The sequence below is a fragment of the Molossus molossus genome, unplaced genomic scaffold (assembly GCF_014108415.1).
Source record: "Molossus molossus isolate mMolMol1 unplaced genomic scaffold, mMolMol1.p scaffold_m16_p_18, whole genome shotgun sequence".
Lineage (NCBI taxonomy): Eukaryota > Metazoa > Chordata > Mammalia > Chiroptera > Molossidae > Molossus > Molossus molossus.
The window spans coordinates 32078915-32100572 of record NW_023425353.1 but is presented as its reverse complement, the minus strand read 5'-3'; the positions used below and the strand labels follow the sequence as shown (position 1 = coordinate 32100572).

General features: G+C 38.8%; 1 protein-coding gene across 5 annotated transcripts in view; it reads right to left on the bottom strand.

Moving 5' to 3' along the window:
- PIK3CB (phosphatidylinositol-4,5-bisphosphate 3-kinase catalytic subunit beta) overlaps positions 1–21658 on the bottom strand; it is a 185367-nt gene that overhangs the window by 130731 nt on the left and 32978 nt on the right. For 4 of the 5 annotated variants that reach the window (XM_036266197.1, XM_036266201.1, XM_036266199.1 and 1 more), the window contains exon 2: positions 7531–7635. The gene's annotated coding sequence lies outside the window, so the exon portion shown is untranslated. Of the gene's footprint in view, positions 1–7530; positions 7636–9984; positions 10035–21658 lie in introns of those variants that run through there. The other variant, XM_036266196.1, reaches the window with a different exon arrangement.

Below are 21658 nucleotides of genomic sequence, written 5' to 3'. Positions count from 1 at the left end.
AATAAAGATCTAGATCTTTATTCAAAGTAACATGTTTTTCTAATTAAATTTTAAATATTATAAATTTCATAAAATTACTCTTAAAATATATACTGCAATATACATAAAAATAGTTAATCCTCCACATAAAAAAAAAATAATAATATTTAATAACATATGTGACTATTCAGGCATGCTCTTATATTGGAGAACTGTACTGAGATCAACAAGGCAGTCATTTATGTTGTCCTTTATATACTACTTCCTCTGTCATGTGGCAGTCAAAAGGCTAAGTGAGATGCTTGCAGCAAAGAAAACAATTTTGAAAGGTCATGCTACACAGATAGTCAGAATTTCTTTCACAATATCCTTACTGTGTATGGCAGGCTATATGACAATCTGACCACAGTTGTTTTCTGAGTAAAAGCAAAAAGCATGTTATCTATCAAAGGACCAGAAACAGTAGGCACTCAACAATACAATCTTTATGAACGTTTTTTCTAACTGCACAAACATCTAATGCAATTAAAGAAAAAGATCCCTGGGGGAAAGAAAGAACTGGAAGAGGAAAAACTGGTAAAAACTGAAAGGTAAGTATAAACTACTCCGTTTATTCACAGTGTTCATATAACATGATAAGAAGCTTCTAAAGCAAACTTTTTCAAATTAAAACAGAATTTATCAAAGAAAAAATAATTATAATAATATTGAAAACAATGAATATGATCTACTTCAAAATTTCCAAATCTTAATGACAATTACAGACAAGGTGTAAAGTTTCAAAAAACCTCTCGGCAGGGGATATAATGTCACCAACATTTTTTCCTTAATAACTTTTATTGGTCTATTATCCAACTGAACAAGGAATGTCTTTCCCAACCTGTTACATAATGTGTCAGTCAACATGAAGATAAAAATTCCTCCAGCTACTTATAAAATCTCCAGTCTCAGATGTTAACACGTGTACTCTTTGGAGAGAGAGAAAAATATCATTCTAGCTCATTTAATCATCTTGTCCAATCCTAAGAAATCAGTTATTCCTGCCTAGAAATCAAAACACATAGCTTTCTCCTGAGCCAACTGAAGTACTTAGTATATTAGACTTCACAGCCAAATTACACAGACATAGTAATCACAAGTTCCTGGCAATGCATTCTTTATAAAGCCCCAGAATTTTAATTCCTGTATTTCTCACAAAAATTTAACTAGAAGACAACTTTCTTCACCAGTTCTGATCTCACAGTAGAGCATGAGGATTTGTCTTACTTTGAAAACTACTAGAAAACAATCTATGATAAACATTCTTTTAAAGAAATACACTTAAAACATTCTATTGCCCAAAAGCAAAGGTATACTGTAAACCAAATCCAGGCAAAGATATGGAGAAATTTTAACCCATGTATATTATTGATGGGCATGTAAAATAGTGCAACTGCTGTGTGAAAGAGTAGAGCAGCAGTTTCTCAAAAATTTAAACACAGAATTACCATATGATCCAGTAATTCCACTTCTGGGTACATACCCAAAAGAATTAAAAGCAAGGACTCAAAGAGATACAGTATTTGTATACCCACATAAACGGCAGTATTATTAACAATAGCCAAAAGGTGGAAACAACTTCTATGTCTATCTATGGATGAATAGATAAACAAAATGTGGTATATACATAAAATGGAATATTATCCACCTTAAAAAGAACACTGTGATACATGTTACAACAGAATGAACCTTGAGGACATTGTGCTAAGTAAAATAAACCAGCCACAAAAGGATAAATATTGTATGATTCTATTTACATGAGATATCTAATACAGGCAAATTCATTGAGACAGAAAATAGAATAGTGGATATCTGGAACCAGAGGTGAGAGGGCAATGGGGAGTTATTGTTTAATGGATACATAGAGTTTCAGTTTGGGATGATTAAAAAGTTCTGAAGATGGCCCTGGCCAGTTTGGCTCAGCGGTTGAGCATTGGCCTGCGGACCAGAGAGTCCCAGGTTCGGTTCCCGCTAGGGGCACGTACCACAAAAAAATAAATAAATAAAAATAAATAAAAAAAATAAAAGTTCTGAAGATGGAAAGTGGTCATGGTTGCCCAACATTGTGAATATATTTAATGTCACTGAATTGTACTCTTACAAATTGTTAAAATGGTCACCCTAGGTGAGTAGCTGGGTTGGTACATTGTCCCGTACAACAAAAGGCTTCAAGTTCTATCTCAGATTGGGGCACGTAAGAGATGCAACCAATCAGTGTTTCTCTCTCACATCTATACCTATTTCTATACCTATACCACCACCACCACCACCACTCGCCCCCGTTCCTCTCTCTCTAAAATCAGTAAACATATCCTTGGGTAAGGATTGTTTTTTTAAATTGCTGAAATGGTCAATTTTGTTATGCTTACCTTACAATTAAAAAACAAAAACAAATCCAAATAAAATTATTCCTCAGGAACTATAAGCCTTCTGTGACCCTAACTCGTCTTTTTCTATCCTTCCTACCTCCCTGTGTATGTAAAATTTGGTTTTATTGTACATCCCTTCTCTTATCATCATCACCTCAGATCTTCAAACACCAGGCACAAGTTAAACTTGCCGGTATAGCCTTGCCTTTCACTCCTCCCACATCACAGAAAAAACCCTAAGGCCTGGTGTTCAGCTAGACTCAAGCCTCCTCTACCTTTACAATGTCAGCTGCTACTACCTCCTCCTTCACTAATTCCATTCCAGGCTCACAGAGGGTTCTAGAAAACCCTCTTTCTGCTCCTAGAACACATCACAGTCCAGCCTAAGAACCTTTGTATTTAAGTTGCTTCAGCCTGAAATGCTGCCCCACCTCCTCTAACCCAAATATCTATGTGGCCTGCTCCCTTACTTCTTTGAGAGTTGTCAGCTCAAAAGGCTCAAATGTCACCTAATCTGAGAGCGGTTCCCTAACCACACCTTATAAAATAGTAGTAAACCTACTCCACCCCCATCAATGTCTACCTTTCCCTAATATATTTTTCTTTTTTTTTTTTTTTCATTATTGATTTTAGAGAAAGAGGAAGTGAGAGGGAGAAAGGTAGAAACATCGATGAGAGAGAACATCAATTGGCCCCCTCCTGCATGCCCCCCACCGGGGATTGGGCCCACAACCTGGGCATGTGCCCTGACCAGGAATCGAACCAGCAACCTCTTGGTGCATGGGTCAATGCTCAACCACTGAGCCACACCAGCAGGGCTATTTTTCTTAATAGTAGTCATCACTACCCAACATAATATATTTTTACTTATCTTCTCTACCTCATTAGAATATCAATTCCATAAATAAGGGACCTCTGTTTTTGTTTATTGTTGTAACCCTACCAGCTAGCACTGTTTTTAGTATATTACTACATGCTGAATAAGTATGTACTAAATCCATCATGGCCTTTATGCATTCCCTTTTACCAACCCTGCATCCCATAGACAGTTATTTCAACCACCACTGTCCAATTTCTCATTTCCATCTAAAAACGTACGCTAGCTAAATTCATACTGCCTGGCCCTGCCCGTGTGGTTCAGCGGTTAGACCATCAGCCCTCCCACTGAAGGGTCAAGCATCAATATCTGATCAAGGGCATGTACCTGGGTTGCAGGCTCCACCCTCAGTCCTGGTCAGGAGTGTGCAGGAGGCAACCAATCAATGTGTCTCTCTCTCATCGATGTTTGCTTCTTTCTTTCTCCCTCCCTCCCTCCCTAAAAAAAAAAAAAAAAAATCAATGGGAAAAATAACTTCAGGTGAGGATTAATAAAAAAAATAAAGAAATTCATACTGCCTGCCATGTCATGCTGTCTTAAACTGAGTCTTTACTGTTGTTCAGCAATCCTTTCTATTTTATCTCAGTGATCATATTTTCTCCACCATCATCTCTGGCCTGATCAATTCCAAGGGCCTCTTAACTGACCTTCTTGCTTCCCTTCTACTCCTATATCCATCTTCAATAAGACAGCCAGAGGGATCTTTTAAAACATGTATTATGCCCTGGCTGGTTTGGCTCAGCGGTTAGAGCGTCAGCCCACGGACCGGAGAGGCCGGGGTTCGATTCCCGCTAAGGGTACATACCTTGGTTGCAGTTTGTCCCCAGCCCCGGTTGGGGTTGTGTGGGTGGCAACCAGTCAATGTGTCTCTCTCACATTGATGTTTCTCTCTCTCTTCCTCCCTCTCACCCTCCCATTCTATCTGAAGATAAATGCAAAAATGTCCTCAGATGAGGATAAAAAAAAAAAGAATTAATAAAAGGCTTTCCTTATATCTGTACTCGATAACATAAGATAGTAGCTCATTCTCACCTGTTCAAAAAAAAACATGTATTACATCATGACACTTTTCTACTTAAAACCTTTCTTAAAGGCTTTCTTGAATCTAAACTCCTAACCATGGCCATAGAGAACAGCATGGCCTGGCCCTACCTACTTCAACTTCACCTCATGCCACTATGGTGTTCATACAGAGCATTGGGCTTCTTTCCAGTCCTCAAGCACATCAAGTTCATTTCTACCTTGAAATTTTTTACACTAGCTTGATTTTCAAGTGACTGAATTCTTGTCTTTCATGCCTTACCTTAATGTTACCTACTCAGAAGTAGCCACCAAGTCATTCTATCAACTCCCGTTTAATGTTCTTCAGATCACATTGTAATTTGTTATTTTTCTATTCATTTCAATGAGTGGTTCCATAAGAACATATATCTAGTCTATAAGAGTGCCTGGTATAGTCCTGGCTTGTTCGGCTCAGTGGTTAGTGTGTTGGCCCAGGGATCAAAGGATCTCGGGGTCAAGGGCACCCTCATACCTGAGTTGCAGGTACAAACAAGTGTTCAATATATGTTTGGTAATTACAATGTTTTTCCTAAATGTTATCTTCTCCCAGGATAGCACACCACCGCTGATTATTATATGCCTAACAGATAACCTCAATCCCTACCTTATTTAAAAGGTAAGATACAGCTCTGGCCGGTTTGCCTCAGCGGTTAGAGCATTGGCCTGCAGTCTGGAGAGACCCGGGTTCGGTTCCCATTAAGGGCACGTACCTCGGTTGCAGTTTGTCCCCGACCCTGATTGGGTCGTGTGGGTGGCGACCACTCGATGTGTCCCTTTCACGTCAATGTTTCTCTCTCTCTCTCTCCCTCCCACTCTATCTGAAGAAAAAAAAAAAAGTCCTCGGGTGAGGATAAAAAATAAATAAAAAGTAAGATACAGCCTGGCCAGTATGGCTCAGTGGTTGAGTGTTGACACATGCGCCAAGAGGTTGCCAGTTCAATTCACAGTCAAGGCACATGCCCAGGTGGTAGGCCAAAACCCTAGTGGGGGGCATGTGGGAGGTGGCCAATTGATCTTCTTTCTCATCGATGTTTCTCTCTCTCTCTAAAATCAATTAAAAAAAATTTTTTTTAAAGTAAGATATAAAATTCTAGTTTCCTTTCTCCTTGCCAAAAAATTCCTTGATTCACCCTCTCTTTCATGTGTCTGGTTTCTAAGCAGAAAGGTTGCTACTCCTCTGCAAACGTTAAGCTCTTTGCCCATGTCCTTGATCTCAAACATCTTATCTCCCTCCTCTGAGCAATTAATCACTCTAATTTTTAAACTACTGTACATGCTTAAACTACTCTAATGGATCATTCCCTTTCACCTGAAATATACCAAGTGCTAATGCTAAATATCTTTTCCTATGTGGCAAACTCCTCAAAATGATCAGTCTCACATCCTGCACAAACGCCTTGAAAAGCATTGTTTTATTCTTTCTTGCTGTATATTTTGTAAAACCATTTATTTAACCTCTTACAGCTCATCCTGCTCTACTCAATCTGTTTGTTCTCAGTTTAATAATCTCTTAAAAATTAAATTTAATGACCCCTTCTAGGGTATTAAAATCCTTAATCTTGCCCTGGCCAGTTTGACTCAGTGGTTAGAGCATCACCCTGTGGACCAGAGTCCCGGGTTCGGTTCCCGCTAAGGACACATGCCTTGGCTGCGGTTTGTCCCCGGCCCTGGTTGGGGTCGTGTGCATGGCAACCACTCGATGTGTCTCTCTCTTTTCTTCCCTCTCTCCCTCCCGCTCTATCTGAAGATAAATGCAAAAAATGTCCTTGGGTGAGGATAAAAAAAAATCCTTAATCTTTCTACAGTATCTCATTCCTCTCAAGAGCCTCTCCTTAAAATTCTTCATTGTGCTTCAAAGAAAAACACTGCATGATTCTAGTTTCCTTCACTCCTTTCCTATTTTTCCTTTACTGATTCTTTTTAACAACAGCCACTCATTTACAACAGGTACTTCTTGAAGTTCAGGGCTTTACTGTTTTCTCTGTTCTCTGCTAAGATACTGGAAATGTTATCTACCTACAGCTTAAACACTGTGTGATTTACTCCAAATTCTAGATCTTCATGCTCTAAATTATCTTTTCCTAAATTTCAATCTTACATATCCATATTTAAGGAGATAATTCTCAAAGTTCTACATGTACCTCAAAAATACAAGTGTCTAACAGAATTCATCATGTAACAGTCTTACCCTCTCAACCTCTAATACCAATCTTTCCGCATGGGTTCCTTACTTTTCTGTTCACGGTACCATCAGACTTCCACCAATGGAACTCAAAACGGTGGATTAATTTATATGAGACTTCTCTTCTTTCTTCCATATTCCCTGCCAAATCTGCCTATGAAATCTACCCTGCATAATGAATTCACAGATCACTCACTTTTACTCCTACTACTCATTCAAGTAGCCATTATTTCACCTCTTCAGAATTTATCAATGCTGTAATTAACCAATTAATTTCATGACTATTTGTTAAGCACCTAACCTACCTGCTGGACTAAAAGCCCCATCTAGCAGGCAAGATAACCTCAAGCAGGGAATGTCCAACCTTGTTAATAGCATACCTAGGGTGGACCATGTTACTTATCATCCACATCAGTAGGCTTCAGAGTTAAAACAGGCATTAAGAATAGCTGGGCAATTACACAATGTTATGTCTCAATTATATCTCAAAGTTGGAAAAAATAGTTGGGCATTAACTGATCCACAAAAGCCTTAAACCAGGATATATGGTCACACTAACTATAACTCTATTGCTTAGTTAAAAGATTGCTGCATCCTAAGTACATACTACACAATGGTTTAATAAGCGAATTAAGAGCTGAAATATTCACTTTATCACCTTCTCATTCTTAACTCCACTGCAAGCTTATTTTCGGCCACAAACACTGTCCTGAAATGGGCCCTGCTAGAGCCAGCAATGACCTAACTGCCAAATTCAAAACAGCTTCTTTAGTTTTTAATTAACCTCTCTAAAAAGTTTTCAACACTACTGCCCCATACTCTCTCTTTTCATGAAGCTCTGTTAAGTCTGTGATACACACAATTCTAAATGTACAACTGTCTTAAAACAAGGCCTCATGTCCCCTATTCCCACCCCAGATAAACTAAGAGATTAGAATCTAACCAATATTCACATTTTTCTTCTATATTTAACTCCTGGAAAAATAATGTAAGTAATCAAAGATACAAAATTGACTACTTACCTTGAAATGGTAGCCCCCATTTCAGTCTTTTAGGAAAATAGATGGCATTCCTTATTTCTTAAATGTGAAGTTTTCATAGAAGACTTTTTCAGATTTGAAAATACACTACAAAAAAAAGGGGGGGGGGTGATGATAAAAGGCATTAATGCTTAAATGGCCTAAATTAAAAATAAATTTATTATGTTTATGACATTAGAACTGGAAGGGGCTTAAGTGGACATCCTGTACTACTAAATGCTCACATTTAGATCACCTCCTCTTTCTTGAAATCTTTTTTCTATAACACTAGTTCTTTCTAATTCTCAATTCATTCTTCTATCTACATCATAAGTGGCTAACAACAGCAGCTTATTTCATTTTTTTTTCCCTTTTCTTCTTTAATGTAATATTTGACATTCACAAAATACATGGAAAAATGCTTGTAAGCAAGCACAAAATGAACACGGGCAATCACCATCCCACAGAACACAAATAACAATAGATCTTCCTATATGCTCCTCTCATCCCAACCATTATCCAGAATACAGTACTTATTATTACTCTTTAAATGTTTTTATTTTTATTGAATTTATGGGGTTGACAATGGTTAATAAAATTATATAGGTTTCAAGTTTAAAATTCTATAATACATCATCTGTATATTGTGTTGTGTGTTCATCAAAGTTATTACTACTTTTTAAAAAATAATTGTCTCCCGGCTGGTGTGGCTCAGAGGATTGAGCGTGAACCCGTGGACTGAAAGGTCTGGGTTCGATTCCCAGTCAGGACATGTGCTTGGGTTGTGGGCTTGATCCCCAGTAGGGGTGGTGCAGAAGGCAGCTGATAGATGTTTCTCTCTCTCTAAAAAAAAAAATCAATTAAAACATTTAAAAAATAATAATAATAACTGTCATACTCTCCCATTTTGGGGGGAGGAAACCTAATTTTTGGAGCCAAGGCTTTGTTTCGATAAGGAGGAAAAAAAATAAAAATAACTTTGTATATATCCCTAAATAATAGTTTGTTTGCTTGTGTCCCCTGCTCCCTTTTTCAGCTTGATAAATTGGTGTACTATATGAAGTCTTCAGGGACTTTAATTTTTTTCACTCAATATTTCTCTAAGCTTTATTCATATTACATTTTCATTGCTCTCTAGTATTTCATTATCTAAATATGCCACAATATATTTAATCATTTTGTTGACAAACATTTAGATGGTTTATAGTTTTCTGCTTTGATCACCATTATTATACAAACAAGAATTTCTTTAGGGCAGCAGTTCTCAACCTGTGGGATGTGACCCATTTGGGGGTCAAACGACCGTTTCACAGGGGTCGCCTAAGACCATCGGAAAACACATATTTCCAATGGCGATTCATAACAGTAGCAAAATTACAGTTATGAAGTAGCAACAAAAATAATTTTATAGTTGGGGTTCACCACAACATGAGGAATGGTATTAAAGGATCGTGGCGTTAAGAAAGTTGAGAACCACTGCTTTAGGGGATGCTTTAAACCTAGAAGTGAAACTGGTAAGTTATAAAACATTCAAATTCCCAACTTTACCAAAAATGCCCACTTGTCTTCCAATTGTATCACTTTACCAACACACAAGCAATTGATGAGTTGATAACATCTACTCTCCAAACACTTGGTCAAGTTAGATTTCTTAACTGATAGCATTATAGAACATATAAAGTGGTATAGCACTGTGATTTCAGTTCTATTTGCTTATTTAGATTTAAGACCTTTTCACATTTTTATTATCTATATTCCTCTTTCTGCATTCCTTTGTTCACAGATTTTGGCCATATTATTGAGATGTCTTTTTTTTTTTTTTTAATTAATTAGTAGGCTTTACATATTCAGGACCAAGACTGGCTAAATAACTTGCAAAGCCCAACGTAAAATTAAAAAGCAGGCTCATACAACTCAACAAAAGGAAGACAAAGAACACAATTAAAAAATGGGCAGAGGGCCCTGGCCGGTTTGGCTCAGCGGTTAGAGCGTCGGCCTGCGGTCCCGAGAGACCCGGGTTCGGTTCCCACTAAGGGCGCGTACCTCGGTTGCAGTTTGTCCCCGGCCCTGGTTGGGTTGTGTGGGTGGCAACCACTCGATGTGTCCCTTTCACATCGATGTTTCTCTCTCTCTCTCCCTCCCACTCTATCTGAACAAAATATCAAAAAAACAAATGTCCTCGGGTGAGGATAAAAAAAAAAAAAAATGGGCAGAGGAACTAAATAGACACCTCTCCAAACAGGACATACAAATAGCTAAGAGACATATGAAGAAATCCTCAACATCACTAATCATCAGAGAGATGCAAATTTAAACAACAATGAGGTATCACCTCACACCTGTCAGAATGGCCACCATCAACAAATCATCAAACAACAAGTGTTGGCGAGGGTGTGGAGAAAAGGAGTGGTGGGAATGCAGACTGTGCAGCCACTATGGAAAACAATATTGTGTTACCTTAAAAAATTAAAAATTGAACTTCCACTTGACCCAGTGATCCCACTTCTAGGAATATACCCTAAGAAACCTGAAACACCAAGCAGAAAGAATTTATGTACCCCCATGTTCATAGAAGCACTATTTATAATAGCTAGAATCTGGAAACAGCTCAAATATCCATCAGTAGACGAATAGATAAAAAAGCTGTGGTACATATACACAATGGAGTACTATGCATCTATAAGAAAGAAAGATCTCCTATCTTTTGAGATGACATGGAGGGACCTGGAAAGTATTATCCTAAGCGAAACAAGCCAAACAGAGAAAGATCATATGATCTCACTTATTTGTGGAATATAATGAACATAACAGTCTGAGGAATAGGGTAGTCCCAGAGACGTGGAAGTGGGGTACAGACTGACAATCCCCAGGAGAAGGGGTAGGGGGGTAGAGATAAACCACAGAACTTATATGCATGTATGCATGAACAATGGACATGGACAACAAAGCTGGGGACAGGGTGGGGGGGGATCGGTGGGAGGAAAAGGAGAAACATCTGTAACAAAAATAAATAAATAAATAAAAATAAAAATAAAAGCAGGGCCACTTATTCAAAAATTAAGAATTTCAAGAGAGCCCTGGCCAGTTTTGTTCAGTGGTTAGAATGTTGGTACAAAGACTGAAGGGTCTCCAGTTTGATTCCAATCAAGTGCACGTACTTGGGTTGCAAGTTCAATCATAGGCCCTGGTTGGGGTCGTGCAGGAGGCAACGAATTGATGTGTCTCTGTCACATCGATGTTTCTCTCTCTCTCTCTCCCCCCTCACCCCGCCCTTCCACTATATCAAAAAAAAAAAAAATTAATAATTTCAACAGTGACAACTAAGGGTTAAAATAAGCATGGGGTTCTGTGTGACTGCACAGGCTGTACAGCCCTATTCAAGACGCTAATTCTCTATTATATATAGTATTTTTTTCCCCAAGTTTGTGGTTTATCTTTGCATCGTGTTATGGTGTCTTTAGATGAACATTAATTTTAATGTGATCAAAAGTTCCATTATTTTTTAGTTAACTTTTCTGTCTTGTTGAGAAAATCATATTATAGTCTTCATAAACTTTTACGGCTTTGTCTTTAAATTTGAGCTCTAAACCATGGGTTTCCAAGAATCAGTGCACTCAGAGCACTCTCCTCCCAGCTGTATGTCCCATTCTTCACTACTAACATTTTATAAGACTTTATAACCTTTATGATAGCTGCATCCTAATCATTTAATTCATTTCTGGGCAAGCTCACTCAAATTGGATTGGAGTCTGTACTACGTATCAAGTTTGGAATTATTTACATTTGTCAGTAGTACTACAAGTGAGAAATTTTAATAAAGTGCAAGCATTTGGTTAGAAAAGTTTACATTTTTAAAAAGGGAGAAAAGGCTGAAAAATCTTCAAATTTCATAAAATTGGTAGGAATCAAAGGAGAGTATAATTGTTGTTATTAAGGTGGAAAATCTTTTTCATTTTGTACCTTCAAAAGAAAATTCAGCTGGGAAGCAAGTAATTTAATTCTAGTCTTGGTTGCTTTGTTTTTGAAACAAGATAATACTTTTTAAAGTGAGAGAAATGTTACAAAACAAATTTTAGAATTATTTCAAAACTACATCAAACTGCTTAGTTTCCCAAAAGTAAGGGAATCAGTAAACTCAAAATTAACCAGTTTGCTGATGCAGGATGTTGACAGTGCAGTAGGCTGTCTATGGGGGCAAGGGGTATATGGGAACTCCTTGTACTTCCTGCTCAGTTTTGCTGTAAACCTAAAAGTGATCTATAAAATAACATCTATTTAAGGGGGGGGGGGGTTGACACAATATCAGCTAATAATAAATGTAAGTATATTGCTTACTATTCTTGGACAGTCAACAAAATTACTCTGATTTCAACACAACATTCAAAAAAATGTATTCTTAAAGTTCCACATAATGCTTTAGGTATAAACAATATTATTAATGACCTTACACATGAAGATCCACTGATACAATTTCATTGTGGAAAAAAAAAAAGGAAACAGAATTTACTACAAGGAAAAAGCTGTAGACAAACAATAAACATCCATTAAACTTTAAAAGGACAGGGGCAGGGAGATAACTTTTTTCTTTATTGATTTTAGAGAGAGAGGAAAGAAGAGGGAAAGATAGAAACGTCGATGAGAGAGAATATCGACTGGCCGCCTCCTGCATGCCCCCACTAGGGATTGGGCCCACAAACTGGACATGTGCGCTGACCGAGAATGGAACCGGCAACCTCTTGGTGCATGGTTGACACTCAGCCACTGAGCCACACTGGCCGGGCCAGGGAATTTCAAAAGCTCCTATGACCAAACCAAACTCCTGCACAAGTTCCATCTCTGGTCCCTGTTCAACTAAAAGTACTTTCCTACAAAAACAAACAAACAACAACAAAAAAAATACTATGCCCTCAATCATGCAGTTTACATTACAAATCAAGAGCTGGCTAAACTAGTCTATTTAAGTTAACCACCATTTCAATTTCCCATACTTCACCTACAAATAAGCAAGCCAAGCCATCTAAATTACAAAATCATTTCATTGTAGAGGTGCTCATCTCTCTCCTTCCTACTAAACTCAGAGTCCCCCTGGCTGGCTTGGCTCAACGGTTGGAGCGGCGGCCTGCAGACCAGAGAGTCCTGGGTTCGGTTTCTGCTAGGGGCATGTACCCAAAAAAAAACAAAAAGGAAATATCAATGAGAGAGAGCATCAACTGGCCGCCTCCTGCATGCCCCCACTAGGGATTTGGCCCACAATTTGAGAATGTCCCTTGACTGGGAATCAAACCAGTGACCTCTTGGTGCATGGGTCGACCCTCAACCACTGAGCCATACCAGCTGGGCTCTGCCTTTTTTTTTTTAGTTTTTTTTTTTTTAATTAAATATAGCCAATATAGTCAATTATCATAGGGGAAAATGGCAATCTCATTAGTAGTCCAGAAAATTAATATTAAAATCACAATAATACCACTGTGTACCCACCAGAACAGGTGAAAATTAAAGAAACTAACAATACCCAGGCTTGCTGAGGATGTGGAGAAATAAAAATTCACATATCTTATGATGCAGGAATTCTACCCTTGATATAATATTTTTATATTAGTTCCACATGTACAGCATAGTGTTTAGAAATTTAAGAAGTGATCACCCCAGTAAATTTAGTACCCACCTGGCACCATACTGACTTATTACAATATTATTTACTATATTCACCACGCTGTACTTTACATCCTCGTGACTATTTTGTAACTATCAATTGTACTTCTTACTCCTTTCACCTTTTTTAATCCAATCCCCCAACTATCCTCCTCTCTTCAATCATGAATTTGTTCTCTGTATCTATGAGTTTGTTTCTGTTTTGTTTGTTCATTTATACTGTTCTTTAGATTCCACATATGGTACCTGTCTTTCTCTGACTTGTCTCACTTAGCATAATACCCTCTAGATCCATCCATCTTTTTTATGGCCAAGTAATACTCCCTTGTCTACATGTGCATCATCTTTAAATCATCTATTGATGGGCACTCAGGTTGCTTCTGTAGGGTTGGGGGATTGGAAGATGGACATTTTTTAACCTTGTGTTAATGCATTCTTGGAATCCTAGCCCAGGGGAAACCTGGCCCACCCATGTGTATTGGGTGCTTCATTTGCATGTGAATAAAGGTTATCTTTTGGCTTCAAGGTCTCTTCCCATAAAAAGCAATAGACAAAGCTAGGGTGTACGCAGTAATGCCATCTCAAGGAAACAATTTACTTAAATCCCCTTGTGACCTGGGGGGTACCAATCTGCAAATAAATGGGACTGCGTTGAGATCTGGAGCATTTGCTACCTTGCAAAGCTCCCCCTCACTCCAAGCAGCCTGTGCTTGTAGTTTCATTGTGTTGCACGAATCCCAGCAGGCCAAGAGAGGCAGCTTCCATATACTGGCTATTGTAAATAATGCTGCAATGAACATAGGGATGTATATATCTTTCTGAATTAGTGTTTTGGGTTTCTTTAGATAAGTACCCAGAAATGGAAGTGCTGGGTCATAAGATAGTTCTATTTTTAACTTTTTTTAGTAATCTCCATAGTGTTTTCCATAGTGGCTGCACCAATTTACAATCTCACCAACAGTTCATCAGGGTTCCTTTTACTCCACATCCTCACTAACACTTGTTTTTGTTTTTTATTTTATTATTATTATTTGCATTTATCATCAGATAGAGCAGGAGGGAGAGTGAGAGAGAAACATCGATGTGAGAGAGACACATCGAGTGGTTGCCACCCACACGACCCCAACAGGGGCCAGGGACAAACTGCAACCGAGGTACGTGCTCTTAGCAGGAACCAAACCCAGGACTCGCTGGTCCACAGGCAGCTCTAACCACTGAGCAAAACCGGCCAGGGCAACAATTGTTCGTTAAATGTGTACACATTTAAACAAAAAATATGCACTAGATGTTCACAGCAGCATTATTGAGTATAGCCCAAAACTGTAAATTGAAGTCAGAATGGAAAAATTACTATAAAGTATCACAATGAAATACTATATAGCAATGAAAATGAATGAAGAACCTTAAAGCATTGCCCTGGCTGGTTTTGCTCAGTGATTAGTGCATCGGCCTGCGGTCCAGAGAGACCCGGGTTTGGTTCCCACTAAGGGCACGTACCTTGGTTGCAGTTTGTCTCCTGCCCCGGTTGGGGTTGTGTGGGTTGCAACCAGTCAATGTGTCTCTCTTACATCGATGTTTCTCTGTCTCTCTTCCCCCCTCTCTCTTCCTCTCTCTCTCAAATCAATAAAGAAAAAATGCTTTTAAATATGCAAGATGTTAAGCAAAAATAATAATAAAGTATAGTATAGTTGCTATGATGTATTTTTGGCAAAGGAATAAAGATGTAAAAAAAAAAATCTGTATTGCCTGGCCGGTGTGGCTCAGTGGTTGAGCATCGACCCATGCACCAAGAAGTCGCTGGTTCGATTCCCAGTCAGGGCACATGCCCAGGTTGTAGGCCAAATGCCCAGTGGGGGACATGCAGGAAGGCAGCCAGTTGATGTTCTCTCTCATTGATGTTTCTCTCTCTCTCTCCCTCCCCCTTCCTTTCTCTGTAAAATCAATAAAGAAAAAAAAATTTAAAAAGAAAAATCTGTATTACTATTTGCCTATTTGTATAAGAGACAGTGAAAGATTACACTGAAAACTAGTAATACTAGTTTCCTGGGCTGAGTGAGATGTTAGTTAAGGGTTTGGGGAGAATATGGTTTGGATAGTTAGGAATAGGGGTGGGTTGATCTTTTTATACCTTTTATTTTTGAACCATAGAAATCTATTATACAATACAAATATAAATAATCCCAAGATAAGATTTGAACACCATAAACATATTTTTAATTTTTTATTGTTGTTGTTAATCCTCACCTGAGAATATTTTTCCATTGATTTTTTTTTTTTTTTTTTTTGGTACATGCCCCTAGTGAGAACCGAACCCAGGACTCTCTGGTCCATAGGCCGATGCTCCAACCACTGAGCCAAACCGGCCAGGGCTCCATTGATTTTTAGATAGAGTAGGAGGAAGGCATGGAGGGAGAAACACTGATGTGAGAGAGACACATCAAATGGTTGCCTCCCAAACCACCCTGACCAGGGCTGAGGATCAAACCTGCAACCCAGGTACCTGCCCTTGCCCGGGAATCAAACCTGAGACCCTTCAGTCCATGGGCCAACTCTCTCAACTACTGAGCCAAACTGGCCAGGGCTATAGACATATTTTAAAATCAATTTAAATGTGAGCATATGAAATTACAAAAAGATGTTTCGGTAAAAAAAAAAATAATGTCTAAATCTCTCAGAAAAAAAAAGTGTGCCCCAAACACACACAAATAATGGGAACCGCTCTTACACATCATAAGAATATAGCTCTGTGTTGCAACTCACTACACAGAACAGATAAATCTCACAAGCATATTGTTGAATAAAAGATAGAAATGAAGGCACCCCTACTATATGATTCCATGATGATGTTCAAAAAAATGGGCAGAACTGGAATGAGGTGCTGGGTTCAAATGGAGACTAAGCATGTGAGCCCAGCTCTGGAGCATTTTGCACAGGGAGATGGAGAAAGAAAAGAAAGAATCTTCTCATTGAGCTCAGGAGCCCAGGCGGGGGGGTGGGGGGAGTCTAGGAAGACAGACATTTGGGGCAACCCAAGGCTCAGGCTGCACCACCCCAGGTAGAAACTGGCACCTGGCACCAGCTATCTCTGCTGCTGCCCTGACGAACCCCACCCCCACTTCTCTTCCTCATCAGCAGCCCTCTACAAAGAGTGTTCTCTTTCTCCTCTGTGGGGCCCCTCACTTCAGATAACATGAGGTGGGACCCTCCACCCACAAGGAGCTCACAGGCCACTGGGGAGGTAGTTAATAGCAGAGGTCAAAGAGAAGTTGATCACACAGGGACACTAAGCTAAGCAGATGATGATGAAGCCCTGAGGGACAGCACACTGGGCTCCTGCCCCTGAACCGGAATCATATTTTGTGCCAAGTGCCTTCCTCCTCCTGAGCACAGGGTAGAAGAAGGAAAAAAATGGGCAAAACTAATCTATGGTATTAACTGTCACAGCAGTGATTGCCTTTGGGAAAGAAGTAAGCAGTAGTGATAAGGTGGAGAGTGGGGGTTTAACCTATATGGAAAGTTTCTGTACTCCTAGCAATGTTCTACTTCTTGGTGGTGGTTACATGGGTCTGTTTAGTTTGTGATAAGTCATGATGTTATACATTGATGACTTTTTGCCTTTCATTACATGTATTATATATATTCCATTGAAAAAAGTTAAAAGGAAAACAAAAATCACAGTGAACCACTATTTCACATCTGCCAGATTGATCAAAGGACTCAGTATCAATTGCTTGTGAGAATGTGGAACAACCAAAACATTTTCTTTTCCTGGTGACAGTATAAACTAATATAACCCCTTAGGAAAGACTCTGGTATTACCTAACATATTACATCGATTTTAACTTGAAGTTTTTTCTACATTTTAACACCTCTGATAAAGAAATGCATCTTATCGTCACTATCAGTCAGGCAGGCAGCAGGTATCTACAGGTCACTGTCTACACATGTGAACTGGATTCTTTTTCCTGATGGCCTAATAAGACAACTACAACTCATTAATATTTCAATACACAAACCATACAAGGACCATTTGAGGTAAGAATAAATATCCTGGCTTTGGTCTGAAATCTTTGTTGAGATATTCTGGTAAAAAACACCAAAACACCCACAATGAGTATTGAGGCTGATGAAAATCCTTCTCACTACACCCTTACTTAAGATTTATGTACTCTGCTGTACATATTAATTAAAAAAATATATAAAGATAACATCATATCTGCTTGAAAACCCCATAAAAATTCATAGAAAAGATTTAAAATATGCATAGACTCTTACCCTCACTCATTAGAAAAATGCAAATTAAAACTACAGCAAGAGCCCTGGCCAGTTTGGCTCAGCGGTTAGAGCGTCGGCCTGTGGTCCAGAGAGACCCGGGTTCGGTTCCCACTAAGGGCACGTACCTCGGTTGCAATTTGTCCCCAGCCCTGGTTGGGTTGTGCGGGTGGCAGCCACTCGATGTGTCCCTTACACGTCAATGTTTCTCTCTCTCCTTCCTCTCTCTCCCTCCCACTCTATCTGAACAGAAAAAATGTCCTCAGGTGAGTATTTTAAAAAAAAAAAAAAAAAAAACTACAGTGAGACACCATATTTCAACCTATCCATTTGGCAAAAATCCCTATTTGCCAAGTTACTTTGTTGGCCAGGCTGTGAAGAAATATGCATTATTTATCCACCACCACCAACAAGATAACTATGTGAATAATGTGAAGGATGTGTTAACCTTACTGTGGTAAATATTTTGCAATAGATACATGTATCAAATCATTGCATTGTATACTTTAAACTTATACAATGTTATATGTCAATTAAATCTCAAAGCTAAGGGGTGAGGAGAGAAATATACACTATCTCTCATTATTAGTGGGAGTGACTGGGTCTAAACACAAGGGCAATTTGGCAATATCTCAAAATGACAAAGATACATACTCTTGCTTAAAACCTTCCAAAAGCTTTCCATTGTAACCCTACCTGATTTGCAACTATAATCTACAAAGACCCTATATGATTTGTTATCTGTCTACCACCTCTGACCTCATCTTCCACTCTCTTCCTCATTCACCACTCACTAGCCATACTGGGTTCCTCACATACTTTTGTTCCTACCTTAGGGCTTTTGTGCTTGCTGTTCTTTCCTCTTGGAAAGTTCTGCCCCAGGTCATTGACTATCTTCTAGCATTCATGTATCAACTCAAAAGTTACCTCTTTTAAGGTTTTCTGTATCACCACAGTTAAGATAATAACCTAGGTCATTCTTACAGACAAAAAGAGGTTCTATGGACAAAAGAGGGGTTCTACAGAAAGTAACATCAGAGTGTTCTACTTATAAATTCCTAATTGGGCAGGTCAAGGTAGATAGTCATGCCCCTGGCATATAACTTCTTTAGTAAAAGGTTTATCTTTGCTTTATGTAAGCCCTATCCATTGTTTCTGTGCATCTAAGTTAACACAACTTCTAAATGTCTCCTTTCAGACACCTTAGAAGCCATCCTCAAGAGAACACATAATCTTGTTCCACATATAAGTGAGATCATGTGATACTTTCCCTGACTGGCTTATACCACTTAATATAATACTCTCCAGGTCCACCCATCCTGTCATAAAGGGTAAGAGATCCTTCTTTTTCACAGCTGCGCAGTATTCTACTGTGTAAGTGGACATCTATACTTTCAACAATAAATATAAATTTTAAAAAACAGAGAGCACATAATCTTGTTAACTATTTTGTAATTCAATCTCCGCCTTGCTTTCTTCCACCTTCATGTAATCTTCCTTACTTTGCCTCCTTAATTTCAAATGCATACAAGAAGCTGCAGACTGTCATTCAAAGCAGTTTTCTCGGTCTGTTGAAATCCTGCTTGCTTCCATGAGTATTCTGTTTGGCACAAACAAGTTTTTATAAAAATTCTCTAAAGTACTCCCTTCAGTAGCACATATACTAAAAATTGGAACGATACAGAGAATTTTTTTTTTTTTAATTCTCTAAAGGCTTGAAAGTTCTTATATCAATATTCTCTACCACTTTATTACCTTCATAATACTTATTAGTACTTACAATTATCATTTACATTTCTTTTTCCACTGGGAAAAAAGGGTAAGTCTTGAGGATAGCTTTTAATCCATGCACCTTTAACTTTTCTTAAACTTTTTTATAAGTGTAAAATTATTTCAAATAGCCCTGGCCAGTTTGGCTCAGCGGTTAGAGCGTCGGCCTGCGGTCCGGAGAGACCCGGGTTCGGTTCCCGCTAAGGGCACGTACTTCGGTTGCAGTTTGTCCCCGGCCCTGGTTGGTCGTGCGGGTGGCAGCCACTCGATGTGTCCCTTCACGTCGATGTTTCTCTCTCTCTCTCCTTCCTCTCTCTCCCTCCCACTCTATCTGTATAAAAAATGGAAAAATATCCTCGGGTGAGGATAAAAAAAAAAAAAAAAAAATTATTTCAAATAATTCTCCATAGAATTGTCTATTCTGGATATTTTATATAAATGGAATCATATAATACATCATCTTTTGTGACTAGTCTCTCATTTAGCATAATATTTTCAAAGTTCACCCTTGCATATCTTTTTTTTAGAGAGAGAGAGGAAGGGAGAAGAGACAGATAGAAACATGGATGAGAGAGAACACTGACCGGCCACCTCCTTCACGCCCCCCACTGGGGATTTGGCCTGCAACCTGGGCATGTGCCCTGACCAGGAATCGAACTGGTGACCTCTTGGTGGATGGGTCAACACTCAACCACTGAGCCACACCGGCCAGGCAGAATTGCATTCATTTTTAAGGCTGAATATCATTCCATTGTATGGATAAACTGCGTTTTATTTATCCATTCAACAGTTGATGGACATTTGTGTTGTTTTCATTTTTTGGCTATTATAGAAAATGCTGCTTTGAACATTCATGTAAAGTTTTTTTGTTTTTTTGTACGGACATGTGTTTCAATTCTCTTGGGTATAGCCTGGCCATACCCAAGAGTGGCTCATTGGTCAGCGTCAATCCATGCAGCAAGAGGTCGCCAGTTCCATTCCTGGACAGGGCACATGCCCAGGTTGTGGGCCAAATCCCCAGGGCAGGACAAGCAGGAGGCAGCCAATTGATGTTCTCTCTCATCGATGTTTCTATTTCTCTCTCTCTCTTTCTCCCTTCCTCTCTCTCTATAATCAATAAAGGAAAAAAAAATGTTTTTTAATTTTCTTGGGTATATACCCAGGAGTGTAATTGTTGTGTCATATGGTAACTCAACATTTATTTTTTTGAGGAACTGACAAACTGCTTTTCCAAAGTGGCTATGCTATTTTCCAATCTACCTAGCAATATATGAGGTTTGCAACTCCAGACGCAACACTTCTTAGTGTCCATCTTTTGTTTATAGCCATCCTAGTGGTATGAAGTAGTATCTCATTATGGTTTTGATTTGCATTTCCCTAATGACTAATAAATGATGCTGAGCAATTGGTCATATGATTAGCCATTTGTATGTCTTCCTTGGAAAATGTTTATTTAAACACACTGTCAATTTTTAAGTTAGGTTATTTAAATTTTTATTAACTTGTAAATGTTTTTTATATATGTATGTGTATGTGTGTGTGTGTGTGTGTGTGTATGGCTTATTTGATACATGCTTTACTAATATTTTCTCACTGGCTCTACATTTGTTTTTTGTTTTTTAATTTTTTTTAATCCTCGCCCCAGGACATTTTTGCATTTATCTTCAGATAGAGCAGGAGGGAGAGGGGGAAAGAGAGAGAAACATCAATGTGAGAGAGAGACATCGACTAGTTGCCACCCACAGGACCCCAACTGGGGCGGGGACAACTATAACCAAGGTATGTGCCCTTCGCGGAAACCGAACCGGGGACTCTCTGGTCCACAGGCCAACGCTCTAACCGCTGAGCTAAACCGGCCAGGGCCCGGCTCTGTAGTTGAATATTAGGATCCGCATTTACTATCAACTTAACCGCAAGGTTCAGAAGGTCTCTGTTGATATTCGCTTATAACCATACCAGCACATTAAAAACAATTTACAAGAATTTGGAATCGCTGACAAATCGTTACTCGAAATCTACATTTTACAGGAAAAACAGTAACTTCATTTAGGTAGAATGAGGACTTTAAGTCACAGATTACTCATGTTTCCAATGCTAAAATAGTAGTGTATAGAATACTCTTTGATATACAAAATGCTGATCGGCAATTTCACAAATCACACAAAATCAAAAATACAATCTTCTAACCTCTTTATATATAAAAATGCGTATGTAGTAAAATAGCTTCCTATAGCACTTCTAAGGGTAGAAATTAACACCTTTTAGAAACTCATTATTGTTAGGCCAGAGAGCACCCTGCCATAGGAGTGCCTCTGTAGGCACGGCCCACCCACCCCCCTGGTACCGGAACGTGCTGCCCGCAGTTTCGCCCGCAGTTTCGCCCGCAGTTTCACCAGCAGTTTCGTGGCGCGACCGCCATGTTGTTCGCCTGGTCTTT